We start from the raw sequence: 15,882 nt of genomic DNA on the forward strand, positions 1-15,882 counted from the left end.
AATGCTATAAATTATGGAAAATGAAGGTCACAAAATAGAGTTCAGTTTTCACACTCTCACTTTGTTTGCTTCTGGCATTTCTCCATTTATTTTCATTGGCTAAGCTAAGTCAATTTCCATTTCAAGTTCTCAGTGTTCAGATTTAAAATGCTATTGGGAAACGTCTAAAGAAGAGATCAAACCTTTTTACTGAATTGTTTTTTAAAGTGGAAAACTTTCTATTGGTTTTAGGCTGTATTAAAGCTTTTCCAAAACCAACTGAGTTAATTTAAGAGAAACACAAAGTAAATTTGCCCAGTAGATTCAAAGTTCTTTGAATATCTACGTATCTATGTGAATAGCCCTCACCAGCATAACTTATGCTCCAAGCTATAAAATCCAAACACAAGTGCATGGACTGTAAACTCCCTTAAGCAGCTAGATGTCCCTCTTTTGAATAGTGGGGGTTTCTAGATGCTTAGAATCTGGTTACCACCACTTAGTAAAGTGGGGCCAATCATTTGTCGTTGAATCCTTCCTCTCACCTGATCATCTGGAAAATGAAGGAAAAGGTGTATTCTATTCAGCCCTGATTCTGTTGCCAGCCCCTGCTCCCTCCAGTTGGCATGGAAGGAGGATGTAGGCTGAGGGTGTTTAAAAGAAAAAAATCAAACAGCAGTCATACCACTCTCCTAAAGAGGATGGCTGGAAAAAGTACCTCATTATAGATGGAATCAGGTTGGCTGCCTTTCCAGCTGACTTGAGGGGAGGGTAAAGGTCGCTGCTTCTGTTTCCTTTAGCTATTTTGGGGGGAGTGAGACACCAGGAAGCCTCACTGTGGTTTGTTGCTGGATGGCAGTTAGTTCCAGTGGAGTTAGTTTCTTGGAAAGATTAATATTTCATACATTAATTGTCAATAAGCCACTTTATAAGTGTAGTAACTGGGGTAGACATTTCTCAGCCAGTAGTCAAATATCGTGGATGTGCTTGAGGCATTTGGATGTGCTTGGCTCCTCAGCATACCCATGGGGCATATATATTGGCTGACAAATGCACACCCTGGAATATTATTGCTTACGTAACTGACTGAATCTGAGAGAATCAATTCATACCAGCATATTCAGCTTTTTAAAGTTGGTAATGACTACTTTATTGCAGAGGCTGGAGCTCTTGGTGGAAACAGGAGCTGGTCCATTAAGGCTCTAGATGTTGACCTGAGCTCTTATAAAACTTAAATATCCGAGCCTTTAAAATGGCAAACAATACCACTGTTTCATAAAGCTAGATATTTTCATTACAAATGGATATTGAATCTGTAATCTGTTAAAACTTATCTTTTTATAAAGTGTTTTCCTTGATCAAACTATTTCACTTACAATGTAGTATTAAACTTTTACCTGCAAGCTTAGAAGACACAGAGATGTGAACAATGTGAGTATAGAAAATAATCATAGAATAATTGCCAATAGAAAAGACTGCTGCTGTATTAGGAAAATGGAAATTGCCATACAAGGTTAGACTAGTGATTTGTCCAGTTCATTTTCCTGCCCTCCTGTCACAGCTGAGCAACTGAGGCACAGAGATGAAGAGTCTGACTTTCAAAATTGCTGTAGCTCCCTTTGACTTTATCTGGAGCCGTTCATGCTTAGCACTTCAGAAAATCAAGCCCTGTGTGGCTTGCCCAAGGTCACACATTTCTTGTGTGAGACAGGACTAGAACCCAGATTCTTGACCATCAATCCAGTGCTTTCACCACAGGGACACCATTCCATCTCTTGAATTGTACTTCAAGAAGACTAATGGTGCCTCAAAGGACTACATAGTATGTGACTGCTGACTAAATAGGTAGACATATGTATGTTAGTGAAGAGAACATGTATTTAAAAATAAAATCTGAGTGAATGAAGTTAGGCTGTTAGGTCAGTAGGTGGTCTGAGTATATCTGAATGGAAAACGTAGACTTGGAAGGGTTAGATTTTTATTAAATGTCAGTAAATGTCAATTTCACCATATACATACACACTGATGAAAACATATTTCCATTGATGAGAACTGAAATTTACAGATGAGCAAAGAAGAAAAATGTTGCTTGTGAACTTATTAGAGTCAAAATCCAATGTTTGACTTTTGAATTAGGCTTGTTACAAAAGGATGAATAAATGAATAGTAAAACCGAGTATGATTTGTTAATTTAAGTGTATTTACTTCATATATTTTGACATGCAATAAGGACAGTTTGTGTTTTAACAGTTTATAAACCTTTTTGGATCTCCGTGTGTCCTATCATTAAATAATTGGCTGGCTTCCAATAACTTCCTGCTATTATAAACATTTAAATAGATAAAAATCTAAGGAAGCTTTAAAATAAACATTGATATTGTGAGTTGAAATTATAAAAGATAAATCAAATGAAATTCTCCCAAGCCTATAAATCTACATATCTAAAATGATAGATATAAACCCTATTGTGTTGAGAAATGCTGTATGTTCAATAGCACATAAACACAAGGGGGCAGTGCTGTGGCTTAATATGCAGCCTTAAAGGGATGCTGCTTGAGATCTAGATAATTGAAACAGTTTTGGTCCTACACCTGTCTTGAAATGCTAATAGTTTTTGTGGTTTTAAAATGATGGGTTTTGTTATCTTTTACATCCCTTTTTCTCTCTGTTGCTGTATACCAGACCCACACAATCTGGGTATGTCTACATTGTAATTAGACACCTGTGGCTGGCCTGTGCCAGCTGACTTGGGTTAAGGGGCTATTTAATTGCAGTGTAGACATTTTGGCTCAGGTCCAAGCTCTGGGACCCTCTGACCTCACCAGGTCCTAGAGTCTAAACTCTAGCCCTAACCTGACGGTTACACCACAGTTAAATAAATAGGCCTCTTAGCCAGAACCTACGTCAGCAGATGTGGACCAGCCATGGGGGTCTAATTGCAGTGTAGACATACCCTTTGAGTAAGCTGGGTAGACTCAAATGCGTTGTCAAGTCCACAACATGAACAGATTACACAGAAATCTTTCATTCCTCAATCACAGTAATTTTACCAGGTGTTAGATCTAACAATGGAATGTTTTTTCAAAAGTAACTTTGAGACAGGTATGACTTTTTTTTAAAAAAGTCCTTTAACTTTGTCACTTCCTGACTTTTGAGTGTTTAACATGGTTTTTGTTGTAATCTCCTAGGGAGATTAAAAGAAATTCTGTGATATGGAACTGTTTGGCTACACAACATGACATCAAATGCTGAATCCCACACACCTTACAAGGTTTTCTTAGAGGGAGCTCTTCTACTCTGCACTCTGGGAAGTCTGCAGGAGACAGCTCTCTCCAGCAAGGCCTTAAAAGCTGCATAGATCATATCTTGCAAGATGCACAGTGAATGAGGTAAGAGCTCTGGATTCACTCTGTGCATTTACTTTTTCGCTACACTGTTAAGTTAGCGCCAGTCTCCTGCTCAGTGTAGCTGACTTTCATTCCAAACACTGCTTAAAGGAAATCATACCAACTGTTTTGTGTATGCATGAAGTGCAACTTTGAAAGGCTTATAACTCGATCAAATTAAAATGAGTTTTCACTGGAACACGCAAAGGCTCTTCTCATCAAGGGCCTAACTTCAGTTTTCTGCCCTAGCCATTTTCACTCTCCTGATATTCAAAGGACGAAACTGGTTTTACTGAAACTTCCCAAAAGAAACTCCTCTTTGATCAGAGAGCAAGCCTGTGTCAGCACAAAAAATGAAAGCTTCAGAAAGTTATGATCAAATGGAAGAGGTGAGATTGAAAAACTAACAGTATCTCCTGCTATAATAAACCAAGCTTCTTATTGCTCATAATTCTGCTGTCCTCAGTCATAAATGCTATCTTTTGTCACGTGGAAGTGTTTTTACTGCTTCTGGTGCCTCATCAGTACATCTATGTAGGAGGAAGATCGTTATGGATAGATGAAAAAGTTAACTAGAATGAGATTGTAGGGTCAAATTCTGCTCTGTTGCCCACTGAATATTTGGGGTTGTCCAACATAACAGTTCAGAACTTGGCCTGTAGTATCTCCTCCTAGAGGTACTGTGTGAGAGGAAAGAATCTTGATTGCCTCTCAGAGCAAAGTTTGGCAGTTAAGGAGGAAAAAGTCATTGTCACTGGATCGATGTCACCTGGCAATGACTGGAAAAGACATATGGAACTCTAAGATATCATAGAGTTCCTAGGTCCTATGGAAATTCTGCCGCAGTTTCAGATAATTGAAAACCCTGCATCTTTTTTTAGTTTAAATACAAACATGAAAAAATGCAATCAGTATGGCAGTGCTATGTTCTTCATATTCAATCCAGTTTATGCTCGTGCCATGCTGTCAGTTTACAATCTGCCATATAGTCTTGTACTGACGGTGCTGGACAGTTTAGTAGAAGCTCTTAGGTAAAAATCTGGAAGAGTAGGAAATTCTGGCTTTTGGGGAAATGAGAAGCAATTTAGGATTGTGCAGTAAACACATCAGCTGGGTGTTTCTGCTAAAATTATCAGCAGTGAAATAGCTAATTGTGTGGATATTGTCATCTCTAGGTGTCCTAGTTCACCTCATTGAGATGAGTAGTGCAATTCAGACATCAGAGTTATTGTTTCAGACTGTGTGCAGACACATGCAGACAGCAAAGCATTGGTTAAGTCCAAGATTAAGGTTTTCTTCACAACAGTGAGGGCTAGAAATAATTCTTGGTTTAAAAAAAGAGCCTAGATTCTGGAAAACAGTTCTGTAACAGCAAATTCAACCTCTACCGAATAAATGGACACAAATCAGATATAAAAAATGGTAACATCCATAAGCCAGTAGGAGAGCACTTCAATCTCCTAGGACACTCTGTAGCTGACTTGAAAGTTGCCATTCTTCAACCAAAAAACTTCAAAAACAGACTTCTACGAGAAACTGCAGATCTGGAACTCGTATGCAAACTTGACACAATCAGACTGGATCTGAATAAGGACTTGGAATGGTTATCTCATTACAAGAAGTAATTGTCACTGTTCACACATTCTCACCTTCTAATCAACAGTTGTGAATAGGCCTCATCTACCCTAACTGAACTGACTCTGTTAGCACTCTGACCTCCCCATTGTTATGTTTCTTACCCCTGGATGTATATATATACACCTCTTATCTGTGATTTCTATTTCATGCATCTGATGAAGTGGGTTGCAGCCCATGAAAGCTTATGCCCGCAGAAATTTGTTAGTCTTCAAGGTGCTACAGGACTCTCATTGTTTTTACAGAATCATGGACTCTGTGGGGCCTTGAATTTTCTGTTTGTAGTCGCTTTTCAGAATTGAAGTAAAGGGAAACATCCTTATTTCGAAAAGCCTAAATCAAATTGAGGACTGATTAGTCAGTCCATTCTGAAGTAGTGGGTGTGGGAGTTACATGCATACATTCTGTTAGTCAGATCTCTGTTTTTGTTGGTTATATGTCCCTGGTGGATGAACTCCTATTTACCCTCTTATCACTTGTTCAGATACACTTTTGATAGACATGTAAAGGTAAATTGCAATAGCTTGGAGTAAATCTGCCCTCTACTGCCTCTTTATGATGTATAGAGATGCTGTTGATGTTTCTTCAACTTTCCTTCTGCTGTTTGTTTTACATTAGGGATGCTGTTTCTGGCACCTCTTTGCTGGAGGGGTTGGGTGATATTTGGAGCATCTGAATGGTGATATTGCAGCTGGGCTCTTTTTTTTTTTTTTTTTTTTTTTGGAAACCCAACTGAAATCCCCCCTCTTTGGGGGATGGGAGATCTGCAGACTGGAATTTCAGCACTGAGCTGTTTTATTGGTCAGATTCTCCAAACATTTCCAAATAGCTCTAGTAAAAAGATGGCAATTGGAACCTGGTTTAAAGTAGAGCAGTAGAGGATGCAAACTCTTGTCTAGTAAATAGCTTGATATTAATATCCAACAAACAGCATTTCAACAGAAGAATTCTCATTAGACTGAGCCCTGGTCTACACTTACCTGGAAATTCAGTGGTAGAGTAGCTTGCGTAACTCCCGTTGACTGCTGTGCTTCCCTTCTGCGCACCGTCTTCACTGCACTGCGCTGACGGGAACCGCGTTACCGTCAATGCAGCGCTACACTACTTGGGGGGGCGGAGGGGGTCGATTTACTGCGTCGACTTCCTGATTGATTTGAGCGGGTCTACACTGACTGCTCAGTCGATCCAGAAAGATTGATCTGATGGCAGCGACTTTGCTGCCGTCAGTATAGACATATCCTGACGTTTCTCCATGTCACCAACCCAAACCTTGTTTTAAACAGCTGAGAGTGCATGATGGACCAGTAACCTTAACATAAAATTATTCATTCTGTATATGGGAGCCAGGATTCAGAGTAACTCTTCTTATTCATGCTTGGGTAGTACTGTTACTAACAATTCAACTAATCTTGTGCATTGAATCCACTAAGCGAGACAGAAAAGATCGTATTATATCCAGCCTGTGCCTTTCAATGACAGGATAACAGCTTCCAATAGGGGACATATCTGATGGTTAAGTAGCTATATGTAAAAGCTTATTTACCTAAAATAACCACTGCCTTTACTATCAAACATCTACACAGTATACATACGGCTTGTTTTGTTTAGTGAAATTCCAGCCAAATAAAATATCCCCTACAATTGACCAATACTGTTTCAGACCAAGTTCAGAGATAGAGGTTGGGAGGGGGAGGAGTGAGAATATTGGCATGGCTACTGTACTAGGGCTGTGCTTTGTACCAGGACTTCTGAGCGTTAGCAATAGGGATTCACTCGGCATGGCATTTACATTGCAGCATATATCAAGACAGCTTGAAGTGATCGTGTTGGTGGGTTTGGAAATAAGATGTCTCTGCCTGCCTTCCAGCCTGAAGACTTATCACTGCATAACTTTGGTGCCCTTCAAATTAGTCAGGGAGGGTGGCAAGTAATGAAATAAATCTAATGTGGACGTGTACTAGCATCTTATCTAAACATGGCAGGTCACAAAGGACTTGTGTACCTGGCCCTCAATGCTTACCGTGGTTGCCAGTGTGGGGAATACCTTTTCCAGAGACAGATCTCCAGATAACCCAGGCATCTTGGGCATCTGGAGAATCTTGTACACCCTCTGATGAATCTTGGATGATTGTAATAACCTCCGAAGGCTTGCTTATCCAAATGCATGGAAGCCCTACACCATACCCCCCAAAATCCTGCGCCTGCCCAATAGGGTGTTTCAGCCACTTTCTCTTGGGATTGAGAAGGACATTGGGTCTCTTCCTTATTTTATTATTTGTATTACCGCAGTTCCTAGGAGCCTCAGACATGGACACGCGCCCCACTGTGCTAGTCGCTGTGCATACAGGGAGAAGCTGTCTCTGCTGTAAGGAGCTTACAATTTAAGGATATGTCTACACTGCCAAAAGTATTCTTAGTTTGGGTTGGCTAACTTGGGTTAAAATAGCAACCCTAAGAATCCCTCTGGGCTTTAACCCAAGCTGTGGATGTGAGTTAAGATGCCGTGTCTTCACTGCTGTGAACCTGAGTTAGCTAATCTGAGTTAAGAACACATTTTTTTGGGCAGTGTAGGCATTGCCTTCCTATGAGATAAGGGACAAGAGGTTGATGTGGACAGATAGGGGATTACAAGGCAACAATGCCAACATTTGTCAACATCCTATTCTTTAGATGGGGCACCTCGCCACTTCTCTCCTCACTGCAGTATTGGGGGAGATATAGTGACCGGCTGAAACTTCCACTGCTGGCCAGCAGAATGGGGATGGGTGGGGACACGTCCTCTCTGCTCTGCACAGCACCCTCTAGAGCAGTGGTTCTTAACCTTTCCAGATTACTGTACCCCTTTCAGGGGTCAGATTTGTCTTTTGTACCCGTTTCACTTCACTTAAACTACTTGCTCACAAAATCCGACATAAAAAGACACAAGTGTTACAGTTGCTTACTTTCTCATTTTGTCTATAAGAATTTTTAGTTAGTACTGACTTCGCTGGTGCTTTTTATGTAGCCTATTGTAAAACTAGGCAAATATCTACATGAGATGATGTACCCCCTGGAAGATCTCTGTGTACCCCCAGGGTTACAAGTACCCCTGGTTGAGAACCACTGCTCTAGAGGCAGGAAACCAACTTTAAAAAACAAAAAAACAAAAACAGGTTGTTCAACTTCCTGTGATATTAGCTGGAACTCATTTTATTTTTTTTAATATGGGCACAGTAGTCAGGTACGGTTCACTGTTGAGAGAGTGATGTCCTGGAAAATAAGCCAGAGAATCGAGTGCCTTAATGGCAATTTATCTGACAATTAGTTTAAATTGATTTATGAGAGTGGCTACCACCTTTTTCACATCAGTTATCTTTTAGTATAGGCCAGCTTCACAGTATTGATGGCAGGTTACTCATAACTCCCCCACCTTCCAAACTATCTTATTCCAGCTACGGAAAGGTTGAGAGCTGCTCCTTTGGACCCAACCCACTCAGGTGTTGAGGACACCCAGAAGAGGAGGAATTGGGAACATACCACATGTGACCCGTCCGTGCCTAGGGTAGTCACCTGAAAATGCTAAGGTCAGGGCGGCCTGTAAAAGGAGAGCAGATTCTCCCAACACTGGTGGGTGACACTGAAGTCAGACTTCCCAACCAGCCCCAAACAGTGCTTCTGATTCCCACACTGGTTATCAAGACGCCAAAATAAAAATATACACAGCCCCCTTCACTGCATTTCAGTCTCTGGCTCCCAGTCGGCCACTAGGTCCAGTAAAGAGACCAGTTATTTAAAACTCTATGCTCTTTACCCAAAAGGTTTCTCCTGACCCCAAAGGGTCAATCACAGTACCAGATCAATATAAGTTTAGATCTTACCCAAAATACCACACTGCCAGCCAATCCTTTAGTAAATAAAACTAAAGGTTTATTATAAAAGAAAGAAACAAACTATAGGAGAAATATTAAAGGATTAAAGCAATCAGATACATACAAATAACTGGAAAGTCCATATATATCAGGTTTCCAGTAGAATTGTGGCGTTAGTGGGCTTGTATAGTCCCTCTGGTATACATCCAGTACCTGGATGGGTCTCAGTCTTTTGTTTCACAGCTTCAGTTTAGTTGTAGATGAGTTGATCCAGAGAGAGGCTGAAGACAAAATGGATGGGGGGCAGCTTCCTTTTATGTCCTTTGGCCTTTGCCATGCTGCTTGTGGAAATTTACAGGAATAAGATGGAGTCCAGAGTCACATGAGTAGGTCCTGGTGACTCATCAGGTATATCTCTGGCTTCTTCCCATGGGCCCATTGTACCTGTGAATTTCTTTAATGGGCCATTAAGCAGGCTAGTGCTGCAGCCATCCTGTCTGGGGTGTCGCCCAGACATAGCACAATTTGAAATACAGATATATCGAACATATCCATAACTTCCATTACACATATAACACATGAACATAAACATCATCTTACTTAGCACATTATGCCATGTCATGTACTGTTAGAAAGGCTATATCTCACATGAATTATTATGATTCTGGTGTATTGATGTTAAACAATATAATAAATGCCCTGCTGCTGCCCCCTCCCGCCATCCCCCCCAAATCCAGCCAGCGTGACACCACATTTTCCTGGAACAATGCTCAAGCCATACTACGAGGTATGGGCAAAGGAGTAAAGTGTGTATGTAGGGGTGGTCAGCTATGGGGAAGAAGATTCCTCTTCCTCACTGTAAAACCCTGACATGTCTGGGGAAGTGAATTGACCACCCCAGCTTCCTAATAGTTCATAAATAAACAGTCTTCTTTAATTATAAGACACAATACAGTGGAAGGGGGGAAATGTACCAAAATGGAGCTCTAGCAGCTGATGCCACTGAGGACAATATGACCTCTTGCCAAGTGACAGTTAAAGGGTTGTCTGCTCACTTTTACATCTGATAACTAAATTACAGAGCTGGGCAGTAATTCCAGTTGTATGCATAAAATACCGTTTGAGCCCATATTGATATGAAGTATTGGAGAGAAAGTATCATTAAATGAGCATTAGCAACATCAAACTATTTTTAACTGTCCTCTTGGTACTTTGTGTATGCTGAACGTCAGGCATCTTGAATAAAAACATTGTCTGTCTTGGACAGAAACACCCATGCTCTGAACTCAGTGCTTGTTTTGAATGGCACTGTAAACAGCAAGAGCTGTCATCCAGATTGTGGATTATTCACTGTCAGCAAGTTTATATGCAGTTCAAATATTTTATATATAGCCCATCTGTTATAGTTGTTTGTGAATTCTGCATATCTTAGTTCTGTGCATTTCTTCTCTGAACACACTGGGTTGGTACTGAAACACTAGACAAGTCCATCTGTCTGACCAGTTGCATCCCTTTATTCACTCTGTGCACACTATTGTAATAATCTTTGACAAAATATGCTTTGGTGTGGCATCATTTGAAAACTAATAACTCACTGGTCAATAATATGGTGAAATGTGTGTAGCAACATTACATGTAAAGTTACGAACATAAGATGAAATTGTGACAAATGTGTTTACCAGACAAGTGTGGGGAAGGGTCAGACAAGGGACAAACTGATGCCTCTAGGTGGGGGTCATCAAAGTTGATTTGTCCACTTGACTGGTGATTACCATTCTTTGGCAACAGGAACAGATTGATCTGCATTTTAACAAACAGCAACATGGAACCTCTTTCACCATGAGACTTCATGTTTGTGTCTTCACAGTAGAAAGGAAGTTATAGGTGGTAATCCTCAGGAAAATGCATTTCAAAGGGTGACTTTTAAAAGTGAGGGGCAAAAACACCCCAGGTACTCTTTTTCTTTCCCTGACTCTGTCTGTCTCTCTTTCAAGAGGACAAGGGAACCAGCCTTTGGACTTTGGGAGTGGTTCTGTCATGAGAATTTGGTCAGTCCTTTTGCTGGGAACATGTATTAAGGATTTTATCTTGAGCCAAGTCTAGCTTGTTAAATATTAGCTACTAGAATGCGTTTTATCTTTATTTCTGTTGTAACCATTTCTGACTTTAGTATCTTATACTAGTACTCACTTAAAATTTGTCCTTAGTAATTAAACTTGTTTTGTGTTTTTTTAATCAAAATTAATCCATTCTTGTGTTTAAACTGAGCTGTTTATGCAGCAGTTTGACACTAAGTGGAGTTGCCATTGACCCCCTACAGGGGAAACATACCTCTAATAACTGTTCAGGAAAGGGTTGGACATTGCAGAATACATGTTTGGGGGAAAATTTGAGACTAGGGGTGTGTTTGGGTCACCCTTCAGGTAATAATCAAGGCTGCAGGAAGCCAGAGCATGATTGGTGTGTCACTGACAGGTTGCTGGGGTCAGAGTTACTGGGCCAGGAATGTGGCTGTATAGACACTCAGGGTGTGACCTGCATGCTATAAGCTGCCCAGGATGAGAGCTACAACAGCTTCCCAACACCCCCCCCCCCCCCCCCCCCCCCCCCCCCCCCCCCAAAGAAATTGCACAAATAAATAGCTGCAACTCTTTAAGCTCTGTACCGCTCCCTGCCGGGGGACAGCGGAGAAAACAGCTTCCTATACACTAACCTGTGAGAATCAAAGTTGCTGTATGTGTAGCCTCAATAGACTACATTTGTTTACTCAAATGTACATAAAGGTTTACTTCCTTTTTAATCGTATATTTCCACCCCATTTAGTTACCTTTAAAATGTGCATAACATTCCCTGTGGGGTTTTTCACACTGGTTTTTCTCACTCAAGAAAAGTTCTGTTTTTTGGAGAATCAAATTCTTTTAGCTCAGAACAAATATTGCAGAATGTGTAGCGGTTGCCAAAGCAAACGGTATTGCAAATTCACACCAAGCACCACATAATTCATAGGTTTAGGAAAACACCCAGTCATATTAATAAATGTGTACAGCAAGCACTACACAGTTCTTAGCAGCACCCAGAGCTCCAGGCTCAGAGAACACTCCGGCACAGAGCACTACTGTAGCTGACCATTCAGGTGCTCTTTCAAAGCCTCTCTCAGCCACATAATGCCATGCAGGGCTCTTGCAATAGCGCTTGTCTTGTCAGCAGAAAGCTGCTCCACGTCCAGCCTCATGGCAGGTTTCCCTCATTTGCCTCTCAGATATGCAGAACACAACAGGCGGCTATCACCATTGGGATATTTTCCTCACTGAGATCCAGTCTAGTGAGTGAACATCGCCAGTGTCCCTTCAGTCTAACAAAGGCACATTTGACAGTCATTCTGCACCTGCTGAGTGTGCAGTAATCTTTCCTTGGTGCTGTCAAGGAGTCCATTCGATGGCTTTATGAGCCAGGGGAGTGAGAGAGAGGCTGGATCCTTCCCAGAATTGCTATTGGCATTTCAGTGTTACCAATGGTAATGTGCCAGTCGTGAGACAGAACGTACCTGCTTGCAGCTTTCTGAATTGTCCCATGCTCTTAAAGATGTGAATGTCATGCACCTTTCCTTACCAGCTCACACTGATGTTGGTGAGGTGCCTGGTGATCTACTCATACTTGCATAATCACAGAAAAGTAGCACATTCTGTCAGTGTACTCTGTGGCAAAATGGGATGGTGCCACAATAGGGATGTGTGTGCTATCTGTTGCTCTACTGCAGGGGTTCTCAAACTGGGGTTTGTGACCCCTTGGGATCGCAAGGTTATTATGTGGGGGTCATGAGCTGTTTGAGAACCGCATTGCTGCAAAGCCATCAGCTGTGTTCTGCATGTTGCTGAGAATTGGTTGTACGTAGCAGGAGACTATTAATGGCCCTAAACACTTGTATGACAACAGCTCCCACTATTTATTTTCCAACTCCAAAATAATTTGTTACTGATCAATAGGAAATCTGGCATTGCATACTCCCAGAAATGTCAAAATCCACTGGGTTCTCTATTGTCAGTGCAGCTTTAGTTTTGGTGTCCATGGGCTGAAGGACTTGGGCAAACTTGGCACACAGATGCAGAAATGTGGCCTTTTGTAGTCACTGCTTGTTGTCCCAGACCCACATTGTGACGCAATTCCACCAGTCAGTGTACGTTTCTCAAACCTAGAAGTGGTGCTTGACCAGCTACAGCTGCTCCATGAGTTCCATCAACAGCTGTGAAGTGTTTTTGCTACATCTCTCTGCAGACTGTTCTCAAAGACGTCATCTTGTCTTCTGTTGTTGTGGCACTCCTGTGAGTCGGCAAATCAGGAGGATAGTGCGTCCTCTATTTGCAACGTTCATGAGAATAATGCAGAAGTCTGTGGGCTTCTTGCGTCTATCAGAGATGGCAGATCCTGAAAAATGCTGTGTGGGTTTATGGGATTTTTGTTTTTAAAAAAAAAAAAAAAGAGGGGGGGAAGGAGTGAAAATTCTAGGATATCAATAGCAGAATGGGATGGAGAACATTGCATGTTGGGAAGTTGACCCCTAGCTTCCAGAGGTCCCTGGTCAAATCATCTCTATCCCATAATGCAGCGCCAAAATTTCCCAAAAAGCTTTGCGCAGGATGGTGGCACATGGCACCCTGGGATACTTACCTGTGGCACTCTGCACTTTGCATTGACACACACGCTCCTGGTGAATACACACAGTGCTGATGCAAGCAGGCAAGTATGCAATATACAAACTTTGGCGGTATCCAAACGTAACTTGCATCAAACAAATTTGGTAGTGTAGACATGCCTTTAGTAGTCACAGGACTCTCAGCCTAGTACCAAGGGTGAGAAACACTTACCATAGGCCATAACAAAGCTACACTCCTGCAATTTAAGGGAATAGACCTGTTCTGTGTGGTATTTAATTAGAACATTGTCAATCGAATTTTAACTTGTAACTTTTTTAAGGTAACTTACCCATGTGTGTCTTTTGTTAAACTTGTTTTCCCTTTCTGGCTTCACTCAGTTCTACTCTGTTATAATAGATCATGTATCGCATTCCTGCAATATCTTGAGCATATTTTTCCCTTTCTCTCCTTCCCATATCCTTGTTCTTTCCCTATGCTGTGTTCTATCTCCTTCCTGTTTCTTTTTTCTCCAGTCCTGGACCCTAACCTTTCTCTTTACCTGACTTTTCTTTTCTAATTTATTCTTCCAGTCTTTCCCTACTCACTCACCACCTCGTACAAAGGGCTTGAAAAAGTTAACACATTGTCACAGATTAGGAAAGCTTCTGCCCACCATGTTGCTGTGTTTGGGTCTCACCAGGCTGGACCCAGGTGTTAAGATTCTCTTGGTCTGGTAGACACAGTGCTGGAGGCCTCTCTGACATGCTTCTTGGGCACAGACCTTGTCTGTTACCTCTGGAAGGAAGTGCTGTTGCGTGCCCCTCTTCCCCAAGGACTTAAGCACAACTTTTCCAAGAGCTTCAGCCTTGTAGACATTCTGGTTATAGTTGACCCCTTCAGGGACACATGATAGTTGAAGCACGTACCACACAGGCTTTTGTAAAGACTTCCAATGCAGCAACTCTTTATTTTAAATAGTACAAGAAAAACAGACAAAAACAAAATAAAACACCCTTCTCTGCCTCCATTTCCTCCCCAGTCTTGAGTGTTCTTGGGGATTTGGTCAGAGTCCTCTAGGGCAGTGTTTCTCAATTAAATTTGGCCACGGAACCTTTTTGAACTGGATCCAAACTCTTAACAGTATTTTTACATATGGGGCCAAAAAAAATGTTGAAATAAGCAAATTATATACAAACAACTGGGTCAGCATTTCTCAATTAAATTACACTTTGAGTTGTACCCTCCACCGAAAAATCCGGGACATCTTCCCTTTTTCTCCTGCAGCGGAAACACCATTTGAGAAACACTGCTCTATGGGCATCCTGGATCCCCCTTCTGTACATGACTTCTCTTGAGTTGTATAGTTTCTCTCCTGCAGCCAGCTTCCTTCTTCCTGGGTTGACATACAGTGAGGAAAAAATCCCTTCTGCTATGAAAGCTTGCTGTTTTATTCCTTTCTCTTGCCTGAGGTTTCTTTTGTCTTTTTAGAACTGTTGCTCTGTCCTTCTATTTTAGGGATTTTTTCCATTCTCCTCCCCCTCCCCCTCCCCCTGCAGCCCCACCCCAGCTAAATTTGGTCAGACTGGTTTTCTAGCTCCTTCACCCTTCTTAGCATACCCATTTTTCGACCAGCAGAATAATTAAGGTTAATGATGACTCTTATTTGTTTTGTAGCATCTTCCAGATAGGGTGGGTGATACCCATCTGGGACCTTGTCAGCTTGTGGCTGACTCATCAGAGCAAGTTCATAAAATGAAGCAGAATTCATAAATTGTCCAGAGATTCCCCAAATTACCACATCAGAAGGCTAAGATTAAGGGCAATGCCCATCTTGGAGCCAGATTTCTCCCATCCCCTTGTGGCTGCTAGAAAAGGGGAGAACATTGGGATTTTGAACAATGGCTATTGTTTGAGGCCCCATCTCTTGTAGCTTTTAGTAGGTACGTGTTGGATAAATATGAAGCCTGCATGCCTCTAGCTGCTGTATGGGAAACATTGCTCACATTAATCCCCCACTCCCAAGACTCCTGATTGCAACGAGGGTGGTGGTGGGTTCTTCTGTCCCCTTGCTTTTCCAGCCTCTTCTTTTTAGTCAACCTCTCCCAGTGAATGGCTCTGTCTGTCTCTCCCTTCTGCTCCTCACAGCTTTTCCAAGCATTTGCAGAGTGAAAATGAACTGCTTCTTGCTGGTTTCACTGCTGTTCCCAGAGTTCCTAGTAGCTGTATTGAGAAGGGACAAGACAGGTCAGTGCTCCACGCTTGGGTGAGATCCATGCAGCAGCAGAGGCAGCCAATGGAGCTATCTATCTTTCTGCTGACTCAAGTATGTAGCACTGCATCAGTTACTCTGTTCCTGAGTGGAAGCTTATCCTAGCTAGAGACTTCATGTTTTGTAAATGAGAG

The 15,882-nt window shown here is 41.7% G+C and overlaps 1 protein-coding gene across 3 annotated transcripts in view; it reads left to right on the forward strand.

The window, feature by feature from the left end:
* OXSR1 (oxidative stress responsive kinase 1) overlaps positions 1-15,882 on the forward strand; it is a 115,302-nt gene that overhangs the window by 4,583 nt on the left and 94,837 nt on the right. The window contains exon 1 of one of the 3 annotated variants that reach the window (XM_067566183.1): positions 3,224-3,368. The exons of the other annotated variants lie outside the window; for them this stretch is intronic. The gene's annotated coding sequence lies outside the window, so the exon portion shown is untranslated. Of the gene's footprint in view, positions 1-3,223; positions 3,369-15,882 lie in introns of those variants that run through there. 3 annotated transcript variants of the gene reach the window in all.

The sequence above is a fragment of the Emydura macquarii genome, unplaced genomic scaffold (genome assembly GCF_026122565.2).
Source record: "Emydura macquarii macquarii isolate MOO-44397 ecotype Brisbane River unplaced genomic scaffold, CSIRO-AGI_Emac_v2 contig_2742, whole genome shotgun sequence".
Classification (NCBI taxonomy): Eukaryota; Metazoa; Chordata; order Testudines; family Chelidae; genus Emydura; species Emydura macquarii.